This window comes from Budorcas taxicolor, chromosome 2, assembly GCF_023091745.1.
Source record: "Budorcas taxicolor isolate Tak-1 chromosome 2, Takin1.1, whole genome shotgun sequence".
Taxonomy (NCBI): domain Eukaryota; kingdom Metazoa; phylum Chordata; class Mammalia; order Artiodactyla; family Bovidae; genus Budorcas; species Budorcas taxicolor.
In genome coordinates this window covers 84,164-103,124 of record NC_068911.1, presented here as the reverse complement: position 1 = coordinate 103,124, position 18,961 = coordinate 84,164, and positions in this window count along the sequence as shown.

Sequence of the window (18,961 nt, the reverse complement as noted above, 5' to 3'; positions counted from 1 at the left end):
GTCTGCCCCTGCGTGCCTGGGCTCCCGCCCACAGCCCCAGCTCAGGGGAAGCGGCCCCTGAGCCAAGACCTGCAGGAGCGCGGGGCGTCCCTGCCTGGAAGACACGTGCACAGTTCGCGGGGACGCAAGCCTCCTTGGAAGAGTCGGGGGAGCCAAGTCCCTTGCAGCTGCAATCCCTGCTTTTGCGGAGCCGAGTGCGCCTCCAGTACGGCAAAGCTCCAGCTCTGCTCAGAGGCCGGATCTTGTCAAGTTCCTTTTGCGAGGCTGCTCTGCCCTGGGCGAGACTTGGCCAGGCTTGCCTCGCTGCTAGCCTTCCTGCCCAGGAAGGAGCAGGCTGTGCGATGCTGGGAGAGGCCACTGGCGCCTTCCTGGCCTCAGCTCCGCTCCTGCCTTGCCTTTGCAGCCAGGCCCCAGGCGTCCCTGGGGACGGCTTTGGGGTCGGTGCCTTGCACCCTGCCAAGTGCTCCAGCAGTGAGGGCTCTATTAGAGGAAGGGGAGGGCAAGTGCAGGGCTCCTCCAGCGGTTGCTTTGCCGCCCAGACTCAGCGCCCCTCGGAGAGCACAAGGCTCCCACGTCCCCTGGCTGTGGTCTGCAGCCCCACACACCCGGAGGCTGACTCCGTGGGCACCCAGAAGTTGCCTGACAGACGTCATTTCCCTAGCGCTCTCCTCCCCAGCAGAGACGTGTGCAGGAGGTTGGGGCCTGCCCCTGTGTGTCTCGGCTCCCTCCCACAGCCCCAGCTCAGGCGAAGCAGCCCCTGAGCCAAGACCTGCAGGAAGCGCGGGGCGCCCTCTCCTGGAAGCCTAGTGAACAGCATGCAGGCAGCCAGCCTCCTCGGGGGAAGAGGAGGCAGCCCAGCTGCCTGTGGCTGCAATTCCTTGGGCGGAGCCCAGTGCGCCTCCAGGACGGCAGAGCTCCAGCTCTGCTCAGAGGCCCGATGTGGCAGAGTTGCTGGCGTGAGGCTGCTCTGCCCTGGGCGAGCCTGGCCCAGACTTGCCTCGCGTCTAGGCTTCCTGACCAGGAAGGAGCAGGCTGCGCGAGACTGGGAGATGCTACAGGCGCCTTCCTGTCCTCAGCTCCACTACTTCCTTGCCTTTGCACCTAGTCCCCAGGCGTCCTTGCAGTTGGTTTAGGGGCCGGTGTTTTGTACACTGCCAAGGGCTCTAGCAGTGAGAGCTCTGTCCTAGGGAAGGGAATGGCAACTGCAGGGCTCCTCCAGCGGTTGCTTGGCCGCCCAGACTCAGCACAGCACGGAGAGCACCAGGCTCCCAGGGCCCCTGGCTGGGGTCTGCAGCCCCACACACGCGGAGGCTGACTCCGTGAGCGCCCAGAAGGTGCCTGACAGACGTCATTTCCCGAGTGCTCTCCTCCCCAGCAGAGACGTGGGCAGGAGGTTGGGGCCTGCCCCTGCGTGTCTGGGCTCCCGCCCACAGCCCCAGCTCAGGGGAAGTGGCCCCTGAGCCAAGACCTGCAGGAGGCGCGGGGCGTCCCTGCCTGGAAGCCACCTGCACAGTTCGCGGGGAAGCGAGCCTCCTTGGAAGAGTCGGGGGAGCCAAGCCGCTTGCAGCTGCAATCCCTGCTTTTGCGGAGCCGAGTGCGCCTCCAGTACGGCAGAGCTCCAGCTCTGCTCAGAGGCCGGATCTAGTCAAGTTCCTTGCGCGAGGCTGCTCTGCCCTGGGCGAGACTTGCCCAGGCTTGCCTCGCTGCTAGCCTTCCTGCCCAGGAAGGAGCAGGCTGTGCGATGCTGGGAGAGGCCTCTGACGCCTTCCAGGCCTCAGCTTCGCTCCTGACTTGCCTTTGCAGCCAGGCCCCAGGCGTCCTTGGGGAAGGCTTTGGGGTCGGTGCCTTGCACCCTGCCAAGCGCTCCAGCAGTGAGGGCTCTATTATAGGAAGGGAGGGCAAGTGCAGGGCTCCTCCAGCGGTTGCTTGGCCGCCCAGACTCAGCGCCGCACCGAGAGCACAAGGCTCCCAGGTCCCCTGGCTGTGGTCTGCAGCCCCACACACCCGGAGGCTGACTCCGTGGGCACCCAGAAGTTGCCTGACAGACGTCATTTCCCTAGCGCTCTCCTCCCCAGCAGAGACGTGTGCAGGTGGTTGGGGCCTGCCCCTTCGTGTCTGGGATCCCGCCCACAGCCCCAGCTCAGGCGAAGCAGCCCCTGAGCCAAGACCTGCAGGAAGCGCGTGGCTCCCCCTCCTGGAAGCCTAGTGCACAGCATGCTGGCAGCGAGCCTCCTCGGGGGAAGAGGAGGCAGCCCAGCTGCGTGTGGCTGCAATCCCGTGTTGGGCGGAGCCCAGGGCGCCTCCAGTACGGCAGAGCTCCAGCTCTGCTCAGAGGCCCGATGTGGCAGAGTTGCTGGCGTGAGGCTGCTCTGCCCTTGGCGAGCCTGGCCCAGACTTGCCTCGCGTCTAGGCTTCCTGACCAGGAAGGAGCAGGCTGCGCGAGACTGGGAGACGCTACAGGCGCCTTCCTGGCCTCATCTCCACTCCTGCCTTGCCTTTGCACATACTTCCCAGGCATCCTTGCAGTGGGTTTAGGGGCCGGTGTGTTGCACACTGCCAAGGGCTCCAGCAGTAAGAGCTCTGTCATAGGAAAGGGAATGGCAACTGCAGGGCTCCTCCAGCGGTTGCTTGGCCGCCCAGGCTCAGCACAGCACGAAGAGCACCAGGCTCCCAGGGCCCCTGGCTGGTGTCTGCAGCCCCACACACCTGGAGGCTGACTCCGTGAGCGCCCAGAAGGTGCCTGACAGACGTCATTTCCCGAGTGCTCTCCTCCCCAGCAGAGACGTGTGCAGGAGGTTGGGGCCTGCCCCTGCGTGTCTGGGCTCCCGCCCACAGCCCCGGCTCAGGGGAAGCGGCCCCTGAGCCAAGACCTGCAGGAGGCGCCGGGCGTCACTGCCTGGAAGCCACGTGCACAGTTCGCGGGGAAGCAAGCCTCCTTGGAAGTGTCGGGGGAGCCAAGCCGCTTGCAGCTGCAATCCCTGCTTTTGTGGAGCCGAGTGCGCCTCCAGTACGGCAGAGCTCCAGCTCTGCTCAGAGGCCGGATCTAATCAAGTCCCTTGCGCGAGGCTGCTCTGCCCTGGGCGAGACTTGCCCAGGCTTGCCTCGCTGCTAGCCTTCCTGCCCAGGAAGGAGCAGGCTGTGCGATGCTGGGAGAGGCCACTGTCGCCTTCCTGGCCTCAGCTCCGCTCCTGCCTTGCCTTTGCAGCCAGGCCCCAGGCGTCCTTGGGGACGGCTTTGGGGTCGGTGGCTTGCACCCTGCCAAGCGCTCCAGCAGTGAGGGCTCTGTTAGAGGAAGGGGAGGGCAAGTGCAGGGCTCCTCCCGCGGTTGCTTGGCAGCCCAGACTCAGCGCCGCACGGAGAGCACAAGGCTCCCAGGTCCCCTGGCTGTGGTCTGCAGCCCCACACACCCGGAGGCTGAATCCGTGGGCACCCAGAAGATGCCTGACAGATGTCATTTCCCTAGCGCTCTCCTCCCCAGCACAGACGTGTGCAGGTGGTTGGGGCCTGCCCCTTCATGTCTGGGTTCCCGCCCACAGCCCCAGCTCAGGGGAAGCAGCCCCTGAGCCAAGACCTGCAGGAAGAGCGGGGCGCCCCCGCCTGGAAGCCTAGTGCACAGCATACTGGCAGCTAGTCTCCTCGGGGGAAGAGGAGGGAGCCCTGCTGCGTGTGGCTGCAATCCCTTCTTGGGCGGAGCCTAGTGCGCCTCCAGTACGACAGAGTTCCAGCTCTGCTCAGAGGCCCGATGTGGCAGAGTTGCTGGCGTGAGGCTGCTCTGCCCTGGGCGAGCCTGGCCCAGACTTGCCTCGCGTCTAGGCTTCCTGACCAGGAAGGAGCAGGCTGCGCGAGACTGGGAGACGCTACAGGCGCCTTCCTGGCCTCATCTCCACTCCTGCCTTGCCTTTGCACCTAGTCCCCTGGCGTCCTTGCAGTGGGTTTACGGGCCGGTGTGTTGCACACTGCCAAGGGCTCCAGCAGTGAGAGCTCTGTCATAGGGTAGGGAATGGCAACTGCAGGGCTCCTCTAGCGGTTGCTTGGCCGCCCAGACTCAGCACAGCACGGAGAGCACCAGGCTCCCAGGGCCCCTGGCTGGGGTTTGCAGCCCCACACACCCGGAGGCTGACTCCGTGAGCGCCCAGATGGTGCCTGACAGACGTCATTTCCCGAGTGCTCTACTCCCCAGCAGAGACGTGTGCAGGAGGTTGGGGTCTGCCCCTGCGTGCCTGGGCTCCCGCCCACAGCCCCAGCTCAGGGGAAGCGGCCCCTGAGCCAAGACCTGCAGGAGCGCGGGGCGTCCCTGCCTGGAAGACACGTGCACAGTTCGCGGGGACGCAAGCCTCCTTGGAAGAGTCGGGGGAGCCAAGCCCCTTGCAGCTGCAATCCCTGCTTTTGCGGAGCCGAGTGCGCCTCCAGTACGGCAAAGCTCCAGCTCTGCTCAGAGGCCGGATCTAGTCAAGTTCCTTGCGCGAGGCTGCTCTGCCCTGGGCGAGACTTGGCCAGGCTTGCCTCGCTGCTAGCCTTCCTGCCCAGGAAGGAGCAGGCTGTGCGATGCTGGGAGAGGCCACTGGCGCCTTCCTGGCCTCAGCTCCGCTCCTGCCTTGCCTTTGCAGCCAGGCCCCAGGCGTCCCTGGGGACGGCTTTGGAGTCGGTGCCTTGCACCCTGCCAAGTGCTCCAGCAGTGAGGGCTCTATTAGAGGAAGGGGAGGGCAAGTGCAGGGCTCCTCCAGCGGTTGCTTTGCCGCCCAGACTCAGCGCCCCTCGGAGAGCACAAGGCTCCCAGGTCCCCTGGCTGTGGTCTGCAGCCCCACACACCCGGAGGCTGACTCCGTGGGCACCCAGAAGTTGCCTGACAGACGTCATTTCCCTAGCGCTCTCCTCCCCAGCAGAGACGTGTGCAGGAGGTTGGGGCCTGCCCCTGCGTGTCTGGGATCCCGCCCACAGCCCCAGCTCAGGCGAAGCAGCCCCTGAGCCAAGACCTGCAGGAAGCGCGGGGCGCCCCCTCCTGGAAGCCTAGTGCACAGCATGCTGGCAGCGAGCCTCCTCGGGGGAAGAGGAGGCAGCCCAGCTGCGTGTGGCTGCAATCCCGTCTTGGGCGGAGCCCAGGGCGCCTCCAGTTACGGCAGAGCTCCAGCTCTGCTCAGAGGCCCGATGTGGCAGAGTTGCTGGCGTGAGGCTGCTCTGCCCTGGGCGAGCCTGGCCCAGACTTGCCTCGCGTCTAGGCTTCCTGACCAGGAAGGAGCAGGCTGCGCCAGACTGGGAGATGCTACAGGCGCCTTCCTGGCCTCAGCTCCACTCGTGCCTTGCCTTTGCACATAGTCCCCAGGCGTCCTTGCAGTGGGTTTAGGGGCCGGTGTGTTGCACACTGCCAAGGGCTCCAGCAGTGAGAGCTCTGTCATAGGGAAGGGAATGGCAACTGTAGGGCTCCTGCAGCGATTGCTTGGCCGACCAGACTCAGCACAGCACGGAGAGCACCAGGCTCGCAGGGCCCCTGGCTGGGGTCTGCAGCCCCACACACCTGGAGGCTGACTCCGTGAGCGCCCAGAAGGTGCCTGACAGACGTCATTTCCCTAGCGCTCTCCTCCCCAGCAGAGACGTGTGCAGGTGGTTGGGGCCTGCCCCTGCGTTTCTGGGCTCCCGCCCACAGCCCCAGCTCAGGCGAAACAGCCCCTGAGCCAAGACCTGCAGGAAGCGCGGGGCGCCCCCTCCTGGAAGCCTAGTGCACAGCATGCTGGCAGCCAGCCTCCTCGGGGGAAGAGGAGGCAGCCCAGCTGCGTGTGGCTGCAATCCCGTCTTGGGCGGAGCCCAGTGCGCCTCCACTACCGCAGAGCTCCAGCTCTGCTCAGAGGCCCGATGTGGCAGAGTTGCTGGCGTGAGGCTGCTCTGCCCTGGGCGAGCCTGGCCCAGACTTGCCTCGCTGCTAGCCTTCCTGACCAGGATGGAGCAGGCTGTGCGATGCTGGGAGAGGCCACTGGCGCCTTCCTGGCCTCATCTCCGCTCCTGCCTTGCCTTTGCAGCCAGGCCCCAGGCGTCCTTGGGGACGGCTTTGGGGTCGGTGCCTTGCACCCTGCCAAGCACTCCAGCAGTGAGGGCTCTATTAGAGGAAGGGGAGGTCAAGTGCAGGGCTCCTCCAGCGGTTGCTTGGCAGCCCAGACTCTGCGCCGCACGGAGAGCACAAGGCTCCCAGGTCCCCTGGCTGTGGTCTGTAACCCCACACACCCGGTGGCTGACTCCGTGGGCACCCAGAAGTTGCCTGACCGACGTCATTTCCCTAGCGCTCTCCTCCCCAGCAGAGACGTGTGCAGGAGGTTGGGGCCTGCCCCTGCGTGTCTGGGCTCCCGCCCACAGCCCCAGCTCATGCGAAGCCACCCCTGATTCAAGACCTGCAGGAAGCGCGGGGCGACCCCGCCTGGAAGTCTAGTGCACAGCATGCGGGCAGCTAGCCTCCTTGGGGGAAGAGGAGGCAGCCCAGCTTCTTGCGGCTGCACTCACCGCTTGGGCGGTGCCCAGGGCGCCTCCAGTACGGCAGAGCTCCAGCTCTGCTCAGAGGCCGGATCTTGTCAAGTTCCTTGCGCGAGGCTGCTCTGCCCTGGGCGAGACTTGGCCAGGCTTGCCTCGCTGCTAGCCTTCCTGCCCAGGAAGGAGCAGGCTGTGCGATGCTGGGAGAGGCCACTGGCGCCTTCCTGGCCTCAGCTCCGCTCCTGCCTTGCCTTTGCAGCCAGGCCCCAGGCGTCCTTGGGGATGGCTTTGGGGTCGGTGCCTTGCACCCTGCCAAGCGCTCCAGCAGTTTGGGCTCTATTATAGGAAGGGAGGGCAAGTGCAGGGCTCCTCCAGCGGTTGCTTGGCCGCCCAGACTCAGCGCCCCTCGGAGAGCACAAGGCTCCCAGGTCCCCTGGCTGTGGTCTGCAGCCCCACACACCCGGAGGCTGACTCCGTGGGCACCCAGAAGTTGCCTGACAGACGTCATTTCCCTAGCGCTCTCCTCCCCAGCAGAGACGTGTGCAGGTGGTTGGGGCCTGCCCCTGCGTGTCTGGGCTCCCACCCACAGCCCCAGCTCAGGCGAAGCAGCCCCTGAGCCAAGACCTGCAGGAAGCGCGTGGCTCCCCCTCCTGGAAGCCTAGTGCACAGCATGCTGGCAGCGAGCCTCCTCGGGGGAAGAGGAGGCAGCCCAGCTGCGTGTGGCTACAATCCCGTCTTGGGCGGAGCCCAGGGCGCCTCCAGTACGGCAGAGCTCCAGCTCTGCTCAGAGGCCCGATGTGGCAGAGTTGCTGGCGTGAGGCTGCTCTGCCCTTGGCGAGCCTGGCCCAGACTTGCCTCGCGTCTAGGCTTCCTGACCAGGAAGGAGCAGGCTGCGCGAGACTGGGAGACGCTACAGGCGCCTTCCTGGCCTCATCTCCACTCCTGCCTTGCCTTTGCACATACTTCCCAGGCATCCTTGCAGTGGGTTTAGGGGCCGGTGTGTTGCACACTGCCAAGGGCTCCAGCAGTAAGAGCTCTGTCATAGGAAAGGGAATGGCAACTGCAGGGCCCCTCCAGCGGTTGCTTGGCCGCCCAGGCTCAGCACAGCACGAAGAGCACCAGGCTCCCAGGGCCCCTGGCTGTTGTCTGCAGCCCCACACACCTGGAGGATGACTCCGTGAGCGCCCAGAAGGTGCCTGACAGACGTCATTTCCCGAGTGCTCTCCTCCCCAGCAGAGACGTGTGCAGGAGGTTGGGGCCTGCCCCTGCGTGTCTGGGCTCCCGCCCACAGCCCCGGCTCAGGGGAAGCGGCCCCTGAGCCAAGACCTGCAGGAGGCGCCGGGCGTCGTGCACAGTTCGCGGGGAAGCAAGCCTCCTTGGAAGTGTCGGGGGAGCCAAGCCGCTTGCAGCTGCAATCCCTGCTTTTGCGGAGCTGAGTGCGCCTCCAGTACGGCAGAGCTCCAGCTCTGCTCAGAGGCCGGATCTAATCAAGTCCCTTGCGCGAGGCTGCTCTGCCCTGGGCGAGACTTGCCCAGGCTTGCCTCGCTGCTAGCCTTCCTGCCCAGGAAGGAGCAGGCTGTGCGATGCTGGGAGAGGCCACTGTCGCCTTCCTGGCCTCAGCTCCGCTCCTGCCTTGCCTTTGCAGCCAGGCCCCAGGCGTCCTTGGGGACGGCTTTGGGGTCGGTGGCTTGCACCCTGCCAAGCGCTCCAGCAGTGAGGGCTCTGTTAGAGGAAGGGGAGGGCAAGTGCAGGGCTCCTCCCGCGGTTGCTTGGCAGCCCAGACTCAGCGCCGCACGGAGAGCACAAGGCTCCCAGGTCCCCTGGCTGTGGTCTGCAGCCCCACACACCCGGTTGCTGAATCCGTGGGCACCCAGAAGTTGCCTGACAGATGTCATTTCCCTAGCGCTCTCCTCCCCAGCAGAGACGTGTGCAGGTGGTTGGGGCCTGCCCCTTCATGTCTGGGTTCCCGCCCACAGCCCCAGCTCAGGGGAAGCAGCCCCTGAGCCAAGACCTGCAGGAAGAGCGGGGCGCCCCCGCCTGGAAGCCTAGTGCACAGCATACTGGCAGCTAGTCTCCTCGGGGGAAGAGGAGGCAGCCCTGCTGCGTGTGGCTGCAATCCCTTCTTGGGCGGAGCCTAGTGCGCCTCCAGTACCACAGAGTTCCAGCTCTGCTCAGAGGCCCGATGTGGCAGAGTTGCTGGTGTGAGGCTGCTCTGCCCTGGGCGAGCCTGGCCCAGACTTGCCTCGCGTCTAGGCTTCCTGACCAGGAAGGAGCAGGCTGCGCGAGACTGGGAGACGCTACAGGCGCCTTCCTGGCCTCATCTCCACTCCTGCCTTGCCTTTGCACCTAGTCCCCAGGCGTCCTTGCAGTGGGTTTACGTGCCGGTGTGTTGCACACTGCCAAGGGCTCCAGCAGTGAGAGCTCTGTCATAGGGTAGGGAATGGCAACTGCAGGGCTCCTCTAGCGGTTGCTTGGCCGCCCAGACTCAGCACAGCACGCAGAGCACCAGGCTCCCAGGGCCCCTGGCTGGGGTCTGCAGCCCCACACACCCGGAGGCTGACTCCGTGAGCGCCCAGATGGTGCCTGACAGACGTCATTTCCCGAGTGCTCTACTCCCCAGCAGAGACGTGTGCAGGAGGTTGGGGTCTGCCCCTGCGTGCCTGGGCTCCCGCCCACAGCCCCAGCTCAGGGGAAGCGGCCCCTGAGCCAAGACCTGCAGGAGCGCGGGGCGTCCCTGCCTGGAAGACACGTGCACAGTTCGCGGGGAAGCAAGCCTCCTTGGAAGAGTCGGGGGAGCCAAGCCCCTTGCAGCTGCAATCCCTGCTTTTGCGGAGCCGAGTGCGCCTCCAGTACGGCAAAGCTCCAGCTCTGCTCAGAGGCCGGATCTTGTCAAGTTCCTTTTGCGAGGCTGCTCTGCCCTGGGCGAGACTTGGCCAGGCTTGCCTCGCTGCTAGCCTTCCTGCCCAGGAAGGAGCAGGCTGTGCGATGCTGGGAGAGGCCACTGGCGCCTTCCTGGCCTCAGCTCCGCTCCTGCCTTGCCTTTGCAGCCAGGCCCCAGGCGTCCTTGGGGACGGCTTTGGGGTCGGTGGCTTGCACCCTGCCAAGCGCTCCAGCAGTGAGGGCTCTATTAGAGGAAGGGGAGGGCAAGTGCAGGGCTCCTCCAGCGGTTGCTTGGCCGCCCAGACTCAGCGCCACACCGAGAGCACAAGGCTCCCAAGTCCCCTGGCTGGTGTCTGCAGCCCCACAAACCCGGAGGCTGACTCCGTGGGCACCCAGAAGTTGCCTGACAGACGTCATTTCCCTAGCGCTCTCCTCCCCAGCGGAGACGTGTGCAGGTGGTTGGGGCCTGCCCCTGCGTGTCTGGGCTCCCGCCCACAGCCCCAGCTCAGGCGAAGCAGCCCCTGAGCCAAGACCTGCAGGAAGCGCGGGGCGCCCCCTCCTGGAAGCCTAGTGCACAGCATGCTGGCAGCGAGCCTCCTCGGGGGAAGAGGAGGCAGCCCAGCTGCGTGTGGCTGCAATCCCGTCTTGGGCGGAGCCCAGGGCACCTCCAGTACGGCAGAGCTCCAGCTCTGCTCAGAGGCCCGATGTGGCAGAGTTGCTGGCGTGAGGCTGCTCTGCCCTGGGCGAGCCTGGCCCAGACTTGCCTCGCGTCTAGGCTTCCTGACCAGGAAGGAGCAGGCTGCGCCAGACTGGGAGATGCTACAGGCGCCTTCCTGGCCTCAGCTCCACTCCTGCCTTGCCTTTGCACATAGTCCCCAGGCGTCCTTGCAGTGGGTTTAGGGGCCGGTGTGTTGCACACTGCCAAGGGCTCCAGCAGTGAGAGCTCTGTCATAGGGAAGGGAATGGCAACTGTAGGGCTCCTGCAGCGATTGCTTGGCCGACCAGACTCAGCACAGCACGGAGAGCACGAGGCTCGCAGGGCCCCTGGCTGGGGTCTGCAGCCCCACACACCTGGAGGCTGACTCCGTGAGCGCCCAGGAGGTGCCTGACAGACGTCATTTCCCTAGCGCTCTCCTCCCCAGCAGAGACGTGTGCAGGTGGTTGGGGCCTGCCCCTGTGTGTCTGGGCTCCCGCCCACAGCCCCAGCTCAGGCGAAGCAGCCCCTGAGCCAAGACCTGCAAGTAGCGCGGGGCGCCCCCTCCTGGAAGCCTAGTGCACAGCATGCTGGCAGCGAGCCTCCTCGGGGGAAGAGGAGGCAGCCCAGCTGCGTGTGGCTGCAATCCCATCTTGGGTGGAGCCCAGGGCGCCTCCAGTACGGCAGAGCTCCAGCTCTGCTCAGAGGCCCGATGTGGCAGAGTTGCTGGCGTGAGGCTGCTCTGCCCTGGGCGTGTCTGGCCCAGACTTGCCTCGCGTCTAGGCTTCCTGACCAGGAAGGAGCAGGCTGCGCGAGACTGGGAGACGCTACAGGCGCCTTCCTGGCCTCATCTCCACTCCTGCCTTGCCTTTGCACATAGTCCCCAGGCGTCCTTGCAGTGGGTTTAGGGGCCGGTGTGTTGCACACTGCCAAGGGCTCCAGCAGTAAGAGCTCTGTCATAGGAAAGGGAATGGCAACTGCAGGGCTCCTCCAGCGGTTGCTTGGCCGCCCAGACTCAACACAGCACGGAGAGCACCAGGCTCCCAGGGCCCCTGGCTGGTGTCTGCAGCCCCACACACCTGGAGGCTGACTCCGTGAGCACCCAGAAGGTGCCTGACAGACGTCATTTCCCGGGTGCTCTCCTCCCCAGCAGAGACGTGTGCAGTAGGTTGGGGCCTGCCCCTGCGTGTCTGGGCTCTCGCCCACAGCCCCGACTCAGGGAAGCGGCCCCTGAGCCAAGACCTGCAGGAGGCGCCGGGCGTCACTGCCTGGAAGCCACGTGCACCGTTCGCGGGGAAGCAAGCCTCCTTGCAAGTGTCGGGGGAGCCAAGCCGCTTGCAGCTGCAATCCCTGCTTTTGTGGAGCCGAGTGCGCCTCCAGTACGGCAGAGCTCCAGCTCTGCTCAGAGGCCCGATGTGGCAGAGTTGCTGGCGTGAGGCTGCTCTGCCCTGGGCGAGCCTGGCCCAGACTTGCCTCGCGTCTAGGCTTCCTGACCAGGAAGGAGCAGGCTGCGCGAGACTGGGAGACGCTACAGGCGCCTTCCTGGCCTCATCTCCACTCCTGCCTTGCCTTTGCACCTAGTCCCCAGGCGTCCTTGCAGTGGGTTTACGGGCCAGTGTGTTGCACACTGCCAAGGGCTCCAGCAGTGAGAGCTCTGTCATAGGGTAGGGAATGGCAACTGCAGGGCTCCTCTAGCGGTTGCTTGGCCGCCCAGACTCAGCACAGCACGGAGAGCACCAGGCTCCCAGGGCCCCTGGCTGGGGTCTGCAGCCCCACACACCCGGAGGCTGACTCGGTGAGCGCCCAGATGGTGCCTGACAGACGTCATTTCCCGAGTGCTCTACTCCCCAGCAGAGACGTGTGCAGGAGGTTGGGGTCTGCCCCTGCGTGCCTGGGCTCCCGCCCACAGCCCCAGCTCAGGGGAAGCGGCCCCTGAGCCAAGACCTGCAGGAGCGCGGGGCGTCCCTGCCTGGAAGACACGTGCACAGTTCGCGGGGACGCAAGCCTCCTTGGAAGAGTGGGGGAGCCAAGCCCCTTGCAGCTGCAATCCCTGCTTTTGCGGAGCCGAGTGCGCCTCCAGTACGGCAAAGCTCCAGCTCTGCTCAGAGGCCGGATATTGTCAAGTTCCTTGCGCGAGGCTGCTCTGCCCTGGGCGAGACTTGGCCAGGCTTGCCTCGCTGCTAGCCTTCCTGCCCAGGAAGGATCAGGCTGTGCGATGCTGGGAGAGGCCACTGGCGCCTTCCTGGCCTCAGCTCCGCTCCTGCCTTGCCTTTGCAGCCAGGCCCCAGGCGTCCCTGGGGACGGCTTTGGGGTCGGTGCCTTGCACCCTGCCAAGTGCTCCAGCAGTGAGGGCTCTATTAGAGGAAGGGGAGGGCAAGTGCAGGGCTCCTCCAGCGGTTGCTTTGCCGCCCAGACTCAGCGCCCCTCGGAGAGCACAAGGCTCCCAGGTCCCCTGGCTGCGGTCTGCAGCCCCACACACCCGGAGGCTGACTCCGTGGGCACCCAGAAGTTGCCTGACAGACGTCATTTCCCTAGCGCTCTCCTCCCCAGCAGAGACGTGTGCAGGAGGTTGGGGCCTGCCCCTGCGTGTCTCGGCTCCCTCCCACAGCCCCAGCTCAGGCGAAGCAGCCCCTGAGCCAAGACCTGCAGGAAGCGCGGGGCGCCCTCTCCTGGAAGCCTAGTGCACAGCATGCAGGCAGCCAGCCTCCTCGGGGGAAGAGGAGGCAGCCCAGCTGCCTGTGGCTGCAATTCCTTGGGCGGAGCCCAGTGCGCCTCCAGGACGGCAGAGCTCCAGCTCTGCTCAGAGGCCCGATGTGGCAGAGTTGCTGGCGTGAGGCTGCTCTGCCCTGGGCGAGCCTGGCCCAGACTTGCCTCGCGTCTAGGCTTCCTGACCAGGAAGGAGCAGGCTGCGCGAGACTGGGAGATGCTACAGGCGCCTTCCTGTCCTCAGCTCCACTACTTCCTTGCCTTTGCACCTAGTCCCCAGGCGTCCTTGCAGTTGGTTTAGGGGCCGGTGTGTTGTACACTGCCAAGGGCTCTAGCAGTGAGAGCTCTGTCCTAGGGAAGGGAATGGCAACTGCAGGGCTCCTCCAGCGGTTGCTTGGCCGCCCAGACTCAGCACAGCACGGAGAGCACCAGGCTCCCAGGGCCCCTGGCTGGGGTCTGCAGCCCCACACACCTGGAGGCTGACTCCGTGAGCGCCCAGAAGGTGCCTGACAGACGTCATTTCCCGAGTGCTCTCCTCCCCAGCAGAGACGTGGGCAGGAGGTTGGCGCCTGCCCCTGCGTGTCTGGGCTCCCGCCCACAGCCCCAGCTCAGGGGAAGTGGCCCCTGAGCCAAGACCTGCAGGAGGCGCGGGGCGTCCCTGCCTGGAAGCCACCTGCAAAGTTCGCGGGGAAGCGAGCCTCCTTGGAAGAGTCGGGGGAGCCAAGCCGCTTGCAGCTGCAATCCCTGCTTTTGCGGAGCCGAGTGCGCCTCCAGTACGGCAGAGCTCCAGCTCTGCTCAGAGGCCGGATCTAGTCAAGTTCCTTGCACGAGGCTGCTCTGCCCTGGGCGAGACTTGCCCAGGCTTGCCTCGCTGCTAGCCTTCCTGCCCAGGAAGGAGCAGGCTGTGCGATGCTGGGAGAGGCCCCTGACGCCTTCCAGGCCCCAGCTTCGCTCCTGACTTGCCTTTGCAGCCAGGCCCCAGGCGTCCTTGGGGAAGGCTTTGGGGTCGGTGCCTTGCACCCTGTCAAGCGCTGCAGCAGTGAGGGATCTATTAGATGAAGGGGAGGGCAAGTGCAGGGCTCCTCCAGCGGTTGCTTGGCCGCCCAGAATCAGCGCCGCACCGAGAGCACAAGGCTCCCAGGTCCCCTGGCTGTGGTTTGCAGCCCCACACACCCGGAGGCTGACTCCGTGGGCACTCAGAAGTTGCCTGACCGACGTCATTTCCCTAGCGCTCTCCTCCCCAGGAGAGACGTGTGCAGGTGGTTGGGGCCTGGCCCTGCGTGTCTGGGCTCCCGCCCACAGCCCCAGCTCAGGCGAAGCCGCCCCTGATTCAAAACCTGCAGGAAGAGCGGGGCGCCCCCGCCTGGAAGCATAGTGCACAGCATGCTGGCAGCCAGCCTCCTCGGGGGAAGAGGAGGCAGCCCAGCTGCGTGTGGCTGCAATCCCGTCTTGGGCGGAGCCCAGGGCGCCTCCAGTACCGCAGAGCTCCAGCTCTGCTCAGAGGCCCGATGTGGCAGAGTTGCTGGCGTGAGGCTGCTCTGCCCTGGGCGAGCCTGGCCCATACTTGCCTAGCTGCTAGCATTCCTGCCCAGGAAGGAGCAGGCTGTGCGATGCTGGGAGAGGCCACTGGCGCCTTCCTGGCCTCAGCTCCGCTCCTGCCTTGCCTTTGCAGCCAGGCCCCAGGCGTCCTTGGGGACGGCTTTGGGCTCGGTGCCTTGCACCCTGCCAAGCACTCCAGCAGTGAGGGCTCTATTAGAGGAAGGGGAGGTCAAGTGCAGGGCTCCTCCAGCGGTTGCTTGGCCACCCAGACTCAGCGCCGCACCGAGAGCACAAGGCTCCCAGGTCCCCAGGCTGTGGTTTGCAGCCCCACACACCCGGAGGCTGACTCCGTGGGCACCCAGAAGTTGCCTAACCAACGTCATTTCCCTAGTGCTCTCCTCCCCAGCAGAGACGTGTGCAGGTGGTTTGGGCCTGCCTCTGCGTGTCTGGGCTCCCGCCCACAGCCCCAGCTCAGACGAAGCCGCCCCTGATTCAAGACCTGCAGGAAGCGCGGGGCGCCCCCGCCTGGAAGCGTAGTGCACAGCATGCGGGCAGCTAGCCTCCTCGGGGGAATAGGAGGCAGCCCAGCTTCTTGGGGCGAACTCACCTCTTGGGCGTTGCCCATGGCGCCTCCAGTACGGCAGAGCTCCTGCTCTGCTCAGAGGCCCGATGTGGCAGAGTTGCTGGCATGAGGCTGCTCTGCCCTGTGCGAGCCAGGCCCAGACTTGCCTCAGGTCTAGGCTTCCTGACCAGGAAGGAGCAGGCTGCGCGAGACTGGGAGATGCTACAGGCGCTTCCCTGGACTCAGCTCCACTCCTGCATTGCCTTTGCACCTAGTCCCCAGGCGTCCTTGCAGTGGGTTTAGGGGCCGGTGTGTTGCACACTGCCAAGGGCTCCAGCAGTGAGAGCTCTGTCTTAGGGAAGGGAATGGCAACTGCAGGGCTCCTCCAGCGGTTGCTTGGCCGCCCAGACTCAGCACAGCACGGAGTGCACCAGGCTCCCAGGACCCCTGGCTGGGGTCTGCAGCCCCACACACCCAGAGGCTGACTCCGTGAGCGCCCAGAAGGTGCCTGACAGACGTCATTTCCCGAGTGCTCTCCTCCCCAGCAGAGACGTGTGCAGGAGGTTGGGGCCTGCCCCTGCGTGTCTGGGCTCCCGCCCACAGCCCCAGCTCAGGCGAAGCAGCCCCTGAGCCAAGACCTGCAGGAAGCGCGGGGCGCCCCCTCCTGGAAGCCTAGTGCACAGCATGCTAGCAGCCAGCCTCCTCGGGGGAAGAGGAGGCAGCGAGCTGCGTGTGGCTGCAATCCCGTCTTGGGCGGAGCCCAGTGCGCCTCCAGGACGGCAGAGCTCCAGCTCTGCTCCGAGGCCCGATGTGGCAGAGTTGCTGGCGTGAGGCTGCTCTGCCCTTGGCGAGCCTGGCCCAGACTTGCCTAGCTGCTAGCATTCCTGCCCAGGAAGGAGCAGGCTGTGCGGTGCTGGGAGAGGCCACTGGCGCCTTCCTGGACTCAGCTCCACTCCTGCCTTGCCTTTGCAGCCAGGCCCCAGGCGTCCTTGAGTACGGCTTTGGGGTCGGTGCCTTGCACCCTGCCAAGCACTCCAGCAGTGAGGGCTCTATTAGAGGAAGGGGAGGTCAAGTGCAGGGCTCCTCCAGCGGTTGCTTGGCTGCCCAGACTCAGCGCCGCACCGAGAGCACAATGCTCCCAGGTCCCCTGGCTGTGGTTTGCTGCCCCACACACCCGGAGGCTGACTCCGTGGGCACTCAGAAGTTGCCTGACCAACGTCATTTCCCTAGCGCTCTCCTCCCCAGCAGAAACGTGTGCAGGTGGTTTGGGCCTGCCCCTGCGTGTCTGGGCTCCCGCCCACAGCCCCAGCTCAGGCGAAGCCGCCCCTGATTCAAGACCTGCAGGAAGCGCGGGGCGCCCCCGCCTGGAAGCGTAGTGCACAGCATGCGGGCAGCTAGCCTCCTCGGGGGAATAGGAGGCAGCCCAGCTTCTTGTGGCTGCACTCACCTCTTGGGCGGTTCTCAGGGAGCCTCCTGTACGGCAGAGCTCCTGCTCTGCTCAGAGGCCCGATGTGGCAGAGTTGCTGGCGTGAGGCTGCTCTGCCCTGGCCGAGCGTGGCCCAGACTTGCCTCGCGTCTAGGCTTCCTGACCAGGAAGGAGCAGGCTGCGCGAGACTTAGAGACGCTACAGGTGCCTTCCTGGCCTCAGCTCCACTCCTGCCTTGCCTTTGCACATAGTCCCCAGGCGTCCTTGCAGTGGGTTTAGGGGCCGGTGTGTTGCACACTGCCAAGGGCTCCAGCAGTGAGAGCTCTGTCCTAGGGAAGGGAATGGCAACTGCAGGGCTCCTCCAGCGGTTGCTTTGCCGCCCAGACTCAGCGTCCCTCGGAGAGCACAAGGCTCCCAGGTCCCCTGGCTGTGGTCTGCAGCCCCACACACCCGGAGGCTGACTCCGTGGGCACCGAGAAGTTGCCTGACAGACGTCATTTCCCTAGCGCTCTCCTCCCCAGCAGAGACGTGTGCAGGTGGTTGGGGCCTGCCCCTGCGTGTCTGGGCTCCCGCCCACAGCCCCAGCTCAGGCGAAGCCGCCCCTGATTCAAGACCTGCAGGAAGCGCGGGGCGCCCCCGCCTGGAAGCCTAGTGCACAGCATGCTGGCAGCCAGCCTCCTCGGGGGAAGAGGAGGCAGCCCAGCTGCGTGTGGCTGCAATCCCGTCTTGGGCGGAGCCCAGTGCGCCTCCAGGACGGCAGAGGTCCAGCTCTGCTCAGAGGCCCGATGTGGCAGAGTTGCTGGCGTGAGGCTGCTCTGCCCTGGGCGAGCCTCGGCCAGACTTGCCTCGCTGCTAGCCTTCCTGACCAGGAAGGAGCAGGCTGTGCGATGCTGGGAGAGGCCACTGGCGCCTTCCTGGCCTCAGCTCCGCTCCTGCCTTCCCTTGCAGCCAGGCCCCAGGCGTCCTTGGGGACGGCTTTGGGGTCGGTGGCTCGCAACCTGCCAAGCGCTCCAGCAGTGAGGGCTCTATTAGAGGAAGGGGAGGGCAAGTGCAGGGCTCCTCCAGCGGTTGCTTGGCCGCCCAGACTCAGCGCCGCACCTAGAGCACAAGGCTCCCAGGTCCCCTGGCTGTGGTCTGCAGCCCCACACACCCGGAGGCTGACTCCGTGGGCCCCCAGAAGTTGCCTGACAGACGTCATTTCCCTAGCGCTCTCCTGCCCAGCAGAGACGTGTGCAGGTGGTTGGGGCCTGCCCCTGCGTGTCTCGGCTCCCGCCCACAGCCCCAGGTCAGGCGAAGCAGCCCCTGAGCCAAGACCTGCACGAAGCGCGGGGCGCCCCCTCCTGGAAGCCTAGTGCACAGCATGCTGGCAGCGAGCCTCCTCGGGGGAAGAGGAGGCAGCCCAGCTGCGTTTGGCCGCAATCCCGTCTTGGGCGGAGCCCAGTGCGCCTCCAGGACGGCAGAACTCCTGCTCTGCTCAGAGGCCCGATGTGGCAGAGTTGCTGGCGTGAGGCTGCTCTGCCCTGGGCGAGCCTGGCCCAGACTTGCCTCGCAGTTAGCATTCCTGCCCAGGAAGCAGCAGGCTGTGCGATGCTGGGAGAGGCCAGTGGCGCCTTCCTGGCCTCAGCTCCGCTCCTGCCTTGCCTTTGCAGCCAGGCCCCAGGCGTCCTTGGGGACGGCTTTGGGGTCGGTGGCTTGCACCCTGCCAAGCGCTCCAGCAGTGAGGGCTCTATTAGAGGAAGGGGAGGGCCAGTGCAGGGCTCCTCCAGCGGTTGCTTGGCCGTCCAGAATCAGCGCCGCACCGAGAGCACAAGGCTCCCAGGTCCCCTGGCTGTGGTTTGCAGCCCCACACACCCGGAGGCTGACTCCGTGGGCACCCAGAAGTTGCCTAACCAACGTCATTTCCCTAGTGCTCTCCTCCCCAGCAGAGACGTGTGCAGGTGGTTTGGGCCTGCCTCTGCGTGTCTGGGCTCCCACCCACAGCCCCAGCTCAGACGAAGCCACCCCTGATTCAAGACCTGCAGGAAGCACGGGGCGCCCCCGCCTGGAAGCGTAGTGCACAGCATGAGGGCAGCTAGCCTCCTCGGGGGAATAGGAGGAAGCGCAGCTGCTTGTGGCTGCAATCCCTTTGGCGGAGCCCAGGGCGCCTCCAGTACGGCAGAGCTCCTGCTCTGCTCAGAGGCCCGATGTGGCAGAGTTGCTGGCATGAGGCTGCTCTGCCCTGGGCGAGCCTGGCCCAGCCTTGCCTCAGGTCTAGGCTTCCTGACCAGGAAGGAGCAGGCTGCGCGAGACTGGGAGATGCTACAGGCGCCTCCCTGGCCTCAGCTCAACTCCTGCCTTGCCTTTGCACCTAGTCCCCAGGCGTCCTTGCAGTGGGTTTAGGGGCCGGTGTGTTGCACACTGCCAAGGGCTCCAGCAGTGAGAGCTCTGTCCTAGGGAAGGGAATGGCAACTGCAGGGCTCCTCCAGCGGTTGCTTGGCCGCCCAGACTCAGCACAGCACGGAGTGCACCAGGCTCCCAGGGCCCCTGGCTGGGGTCTGCAGCCCCACACACCCAGAGGCTGACTCCGTGAGCGCCCAGAAGGTGCCTGACAGACGTCATTTCCCGAGTGCTCTCCTCCCCAGCAGAGACGTGTGCAGGAGGTTGGGGCCTGCCCCTGCGTGTCTGGGCTCCCGCCCACAGCCCCAGCTCAGGCGAAGCAGCC